The following is a 6,627-nucleotide window of genomic DNA, read 5'->3' as shown; positions in this document are numbered from 1 at the left end:
TCTCTCTCTCTCTCTATATATATATATATATACACTTATTCTACTAAGACAGAGACAACAATCTCATCTTCCCTGACATTTATATACACACACATATAGATAATTCGAAGTTATTATATATTTTGTCTTTATTATTTGGACGGTATTAAAATATTTATAGTGTTAAATAATACTCTCATGCACCTTATTATTGTACTATTTTAATAAAGCTCGTCGGCTCTTTCCATTGGCCGGTTATCAACTTAATTTTCGATGCATTAAACATCCCGAACTACTAATAAAAATAAACAAAGATTGAATATAAACTCAAACTGCAATTTATTTTGTAATAACCTCTCTAATATATGTTTCCGTTGGCATATACTACTACATAACTAGAAATGACACCCATTATTGTAAAGATAGGTATATTTAAAATTGTTTATATGTACTACAATACAACACACNTTTTTTTTTTTTTTTTTTTTTTTTTTTTTACACACGTTAATTTTAGTGATCGGTTAAAGAAAATTAGATATGGACAGATAAGCGTCTTAATGATATAGTGTGAAATCAACAATACGGTATATATACGATTTAAGGCCTCATCGATAACGTCAATTTATTTATTTATTTTTAGTATATTACCCCATTTGTCTTAACGATATGAATCTATGATGATGATCTATTTTATCTCGCTTAACAGCTGCGTAATTTTGCATTGCTTTAAACATGTGTGAAAATGTCTAGTATCCCAAGCAATATGTAAATAAATCTCAAAATTTTCTACTCGGTACGGTTGATTTGAATTCTAAATGTCGCGAGTCAAACTTGGTATAAAAGCTTCTTGTTATAAATTTAAAATTTCTAATATCGATTCAGTTTGAGTTGACTATATGTATTGTACGTCGTTCAAATTGTCAAATCGTCAATAAATTGAAAATACAAAATAAACAGAGGATATTTATTGATTGCATGGAATAGGAATAGTATTGACGTAGGGAAGTGGGTCGTCGTTGTGGAATTTGGGAAACAATAATAAATGGGATTTAATTTAAGTTTTTTAAAAATTATTACAGAAATGTTAAAGCAATAATACGATTAATTTACTTACTGGAGTATTTGTTTTATTTTATTGTTTGCATTAAAGTAATTAATAGGGAAGAGGCGGTAATGACAGGCGTGTCTCCTTCTGTTCTGGGGACAAGTTAGTGGGATTACTGAGGAGCTTTTGTCTTTCCTTATTTCCTATGTCTTTCCTTTTTACACAAAAAGTATGATTTTAAGAGTGTTATTCTACATTTCCAATATGCTTTTTAATGCTATATTTTCTTTTTCACCCCTAAACCCTAAGCTCTTGTCATTAAATTTAAACTATTAATCACTTATTAAATAGGGGCAAATATATATAATTCAAATTTTTCTTAATTTGTATGAAATGTGTTAGAATGACACTCTTTGTGAAACAGAGAAAGTAGTATTTTAGTACTATAAATACATTTCATGCTTTTAATAATTATACTCAAAAAATTTCCGACTTATTCACAAATTATTTGAAAATTTTAATTCAAAATACTTTCGTAGGATCTACCTACAATTTTAAGAATACAAAGAATTGATAACTTTCCTATATAGTAGTTGTAGATGTTATAGGTAGCGAATTCTATTTTTGAACACATCACTATCTTTTACGATTTGAGACTTACTAAAAAATTTCCAAATTTTCCTATACTGTGTTTATAATTAAATTCCCAAACTTTGTGTGGTGTATATAGGTGATCCAACCATAAAACCTTAGTTAGTTCAGCTGAAAAAGAAGTCGTAATCTGAATTCCAATTATGAACATTTTCTAAAATAATTGCAAACAACAAATGGCATTAGTCACAATAAACTCTCCAAAATTTTGTATAAGAATAGAAATTTATTTATGTATTTATTAAAAAACACTAAAACAAAAAAAAAAAGTTTAGGTCGGTGGACAATAGCGTTTGGAAATAGACGTTCCATCCACGCAATAGCGATGTACTTTATTTGACTCTACTACCCTTTCAAATATCGTGATGTTATAAGGGAACTTAAGCCCACAAATGTAATTTCAAGTCCATGTTTCTCAACACTTCACAACACTGGAAAGACTAATTTTGTGATAAATTTCTCAAAAAAACGGAATCTAATTATTTGGAAACAGTGAAAGTGCCTTTGGAGTTTAAATGCTTGAGCCACGCATTAAGAATAGATTATGTTATATTCGTCTGAAATTATAGCACCAAATTTATCGACAATATTTATGCGTTGTAAAATTCTTATTTTTAGTAATATAAACTTGTGAGTTGTGAGTATGCGTTGTAGATGGACTGTTTTATTTGGAATCATCCGATTGACCTGTTAGTTTAGTCATTAGTATAATACTCTACTAGTATTATGTATTAGATGGTTAAATTAATACATGAAATATACCAAAATTCTATGTCGGTATTTTGATTTTTTTTTTTGTCGGCGTATTTTTGATTTTAAGTATTAATGACATGTATACAGTAACTTTAACATAACTGGATATATCGTTTTAAATGCAGATGTATGGATCTGTTTAAACGGATTTTTTTATATTTTAAATTCCATAATTTCTGAATACAGAGTATATTTCTCTAAGCAAACTTTCCAAGATATATTTATATTAGTATTTGTTTAGCCAACACGTCATCAAAGCATTGTTTTAGTATACGTGTGAGTATGTTATAGGGTAGCTTGGATTCTTATTCTAAATATCCAAATAAATAAATAACAATTCAAACGGAAAGTTTTCAATACGAGACGTACGTAGGTCCATATATGGTACGTACTATTATAGATGCGACCGACATCGAAGTCATGACAACGTAAACCGTATAATTTTCTGCTGTATGGATAAAGCCATAATATACACCACAAGATCTTACTTTTACTACCATTAGTTTTTGGAAATCCTTAGTTTTTCATAAGCAATAACCGAAAGTGTCCAAAAACTTGTTATAGCAAGACATTCTTGGTAGAGTACACATTTGTTTAACAGAAAGTTTCCATTTTTTATGTATAACAATTTTATGATAATTGCTGATTTTAACCAAGAAAAAAAAAAGAAATTGCAAACGGAACTTTAGTTGGTTCGGACAACGGGAAGACAAGATAATACATCTCTAACTAGCTAATCGAAGATGAAAACTAAAACGTTGAAAATTAAATAATATTACACTATCTAGGTTTAAAAAACTGAGCCTGATTCTATCATAAAAACAAAAGAGAGATCTTGACATTGATAACACGATATTTTTTGTCTGTGCTTCATAATTATTAAACTGTTTCTCTGTTATGCAAAGATTAGAGTTCTATATATTTTATCATTATAATCTGCCACTTGTTACTTGTTTAGTGCCGGAAGGAAAGAGATGCATGACATTTCTTCTAAATGACTTTTTTTTCGATCTCTCTCTCATTTCGTTAGGTTTTCTGAATAATTATCCAATATATTGTCAAGTATAGAACGGACCACCACTCATATTCGATACAACTATAGTATATCATAAGTGTAACTTTCTAGCTATGGATTTTACTTATTATTTTGTTTGGGGTGCAGCATTTCCTCAGACTATATATTCTGTAATTAGAAAATCATTCTATATTCAAACATATAACATATCTCAGATTGTTTGCCAAAAAAAAAAAAAAAAAAATCTCAGACTTAAAAAAGGCCTGAGATATTTAATTTTAGATAATAAAAAGTAAACCAATAATATAATTCACTTCATAATACAAATGACCACAAAAATTAAAATAATCCAACAAAAATAAAGCAAATGAGTCTATAAAAATCATCATATATATGTAAAGAAAGAGAGAGGGAGAGCAACTACACGATAATTACTCAACACAATTATCAAAATTACGATTAGTATCTCAACATCATTCTTTCGTTTTCATAAATTGGATACTAGCGAATAGTCAACATTTGTTCTCACATCATAATCGTTTTCTTTGTAAAACCACGAAACTGGACAATTTTTTATTTTATACGTGTCATCTTTGGGCATGGTCACATATTTTGCGGTTGGACCAATATCTCTTCCAATTTTATCGGATATCCTTAAACAACTTATTAGACCATATACTACTTGATAGTATTAATCATATATCTTAAACAATTATGCAGTGGGGATTAGCTGTGAACTGGTTGGCACATGAACGTGCCAATTACCCACAATTCAAAACTTTAATTTTTATCTTTTGGGAGGACACACAATAGAAGCAAACCCTTGAATCGATAAAAGGACCACAGACATATAATAGTTTACGTACCTTATTGAATCTTCACAATTCTTTGTATCAAACCACGATAATTTCATTATATATAGAAACTATTAAAGAACACTTGTGTGTGTGTGTTTCTTTTTAACTGGATTCATTTTATGAAAGCTTTATATATCTATTACACTCATTTTATGAAATATTAAGATACCTGAAAGCGTTCTGCTTTTACTGTTAATAATACATGTGTTGATTCTATACAACAAGAAAAGTTAAAAAAGCAAAGATAGTTGTCTTCAATCGTGGTGTTATATTCGAACTCAATGTCAACACAACTTGAAAAAGTTTGCTTTACAATACAATCGGTTAATATTAACCATGATTATAAACCCGGAGGTTCGACTATTTTGTTAACACATGATTATACCGTTCAACCTACATTCAAGTATAATCGTTATTGTTGGATATAGGTTTCACCCAGCCTTAACAAGCTTTTCTACAGGCCCATTATCGAGATAGTCACCTCAAAGTCCAGAAATACAGGCTGACTAAAACCTTCTTACCGGACCGATAAAGCTCCTAGAAGGCCCAATTGAGACGGACAGCCCAATAAATGATGGCCCACCTAAGAACGACCGCCGACTTTACGGGAAGACAATTCCACATCGATCCCGAGGCAGAGAGATGAAGCGTCCCATCAGCTATATATACCAAGGGAGCAGCTTGCAGAGAGAGACAAGTAACATTGGACAAAAAGTCAAGAGTAAATCCGATTTTAAGCTTTAGTGCAGTTAGTCATTTTGAGAGTACAATTATCTGTAATTCGCCGTACGGCTTATAACAGCAATATTGTAATTCGACGATCTTTGACTATCTTAATAAAAATCCTTTGTTTCATCCTTCTTAATTATCATTCCTGAGTTAGTAGCTATACTAGTTCAACAGTTATTTTTTACAAAACTCATGTTATATAAACATGTGACAAAAATGGAAAACTGGCCTCGATTTATTTGATACACGTAATGAATAAAACTGTTTAGGTCATTAAAAAAAAACGTGCTGTTAAAGAGCTTGCTAAGTTTATTGAAAAAAGATTTCTTATAGGTTTAGACAACGCGTCAAGGTCGTAATTTATGTCAAAGCGTGGAAAATGAAAAGTTCATATGCTCGTATTGTATCTTCACAATGATTATTATAATTTTCAATTGTTATTCATTTTATATATTAAAAATTAGCATTTGGTAATCCTAATGAGTACTATTTCTAAGCAAACAAAGTATGTACTATTGTGTAACACAGCAAAAGTCTTGACTTTTAATAAAGCCAATCGAAAAGAGGCAAATGAAATTTTATGTAAGGGGTGAAAAGGTCATAAAACTGTAACGGTGCTGCACCTGAAGGTCAAAGAGCACATGTGAAAATTAATATAACTCGTGAGTGCTAAAGCCTAAAGGGATGTGTAATTTTTTTTTTTTTTTTTGATTTTTTATTATTATTTTTTAATAATTATTGAAGCTGCTGATGATGCATTTGTCAAAGATCGTAGGTAAAGTACATTAATATTGTCCAAAAATCTGGTTATTCGGCGTTTTACTACTTAACTTATTACATGCGACAACTGAATTATTGAAATTATATTATTGACTTATTTTTCCGTCAAATTATTGACTTGTTTATACACCTGCAGCATCGTATAATTTTTAAAATTCATTATCTAACTTGAATTTTTAAACAAGTTTATCTTTATGTCCCTCCTGAGACATGATAACAACAAGATTTATCTTTATTATGATGAGTAGGGATATTATTATTACAAGACCAGACCGGAGAAGATCAAAAGTAGATTGACTCGAAAATTTTAAGATCTTGAAAATGTTGTTTGAGCTTGCTTTTGGTCAGGCTTCTAAAACAGGTGTTTTGCATAGTCGAACCTCTCTATCATCAGCTATATATAACCGTAGTTTTTTACAAACCAACTGAACTGAATCTTTAAACTCATATATCGGCCCTAAATATGAACCAATTCAGGATCTTAATGGAAAGGCCCATGTTCTCTCTCAATTATGAATCCCATGACAAAACTTTGGCCCAGTAAAATCATGTTTTCCAGTGTTTTCTTTTTGTCTTCTTTCTTTTTGGTTTTTAGGTCTTGTCTTGGTTATAGGTCTAAAAATTTCTAGTGGACCTCAAATTCTCAAATATGCATGAACCTGCTAATAATGCTAATATTTTTCTGCATAATCACACAATCTATAACACATTTTGACCCCAAATGGTTTTATTTACACATTTTGATTCTAAATGGTTTTCTCCAAGCTTTAGTGAAAATCTTGTTTTTTTTTCTTCTTTTTTTTTTTTTTTTTTTTTTT

Source organism: Camelina sativa, chromosome 12 (assembly GCF_000633955.1).
Source record: "Camelina sativa cultivar DH55 chromosome 12, Cs, whole genome shotgun sequence".
NCBI lineage: Eukaryota > Viridiplantae > Streptophyta > Magnoliopsida > Brassicales > Brassicaceae > Camelina > Camelina sativa.
Note: the sequence above shows the minus strand (reverse complement) of the source record.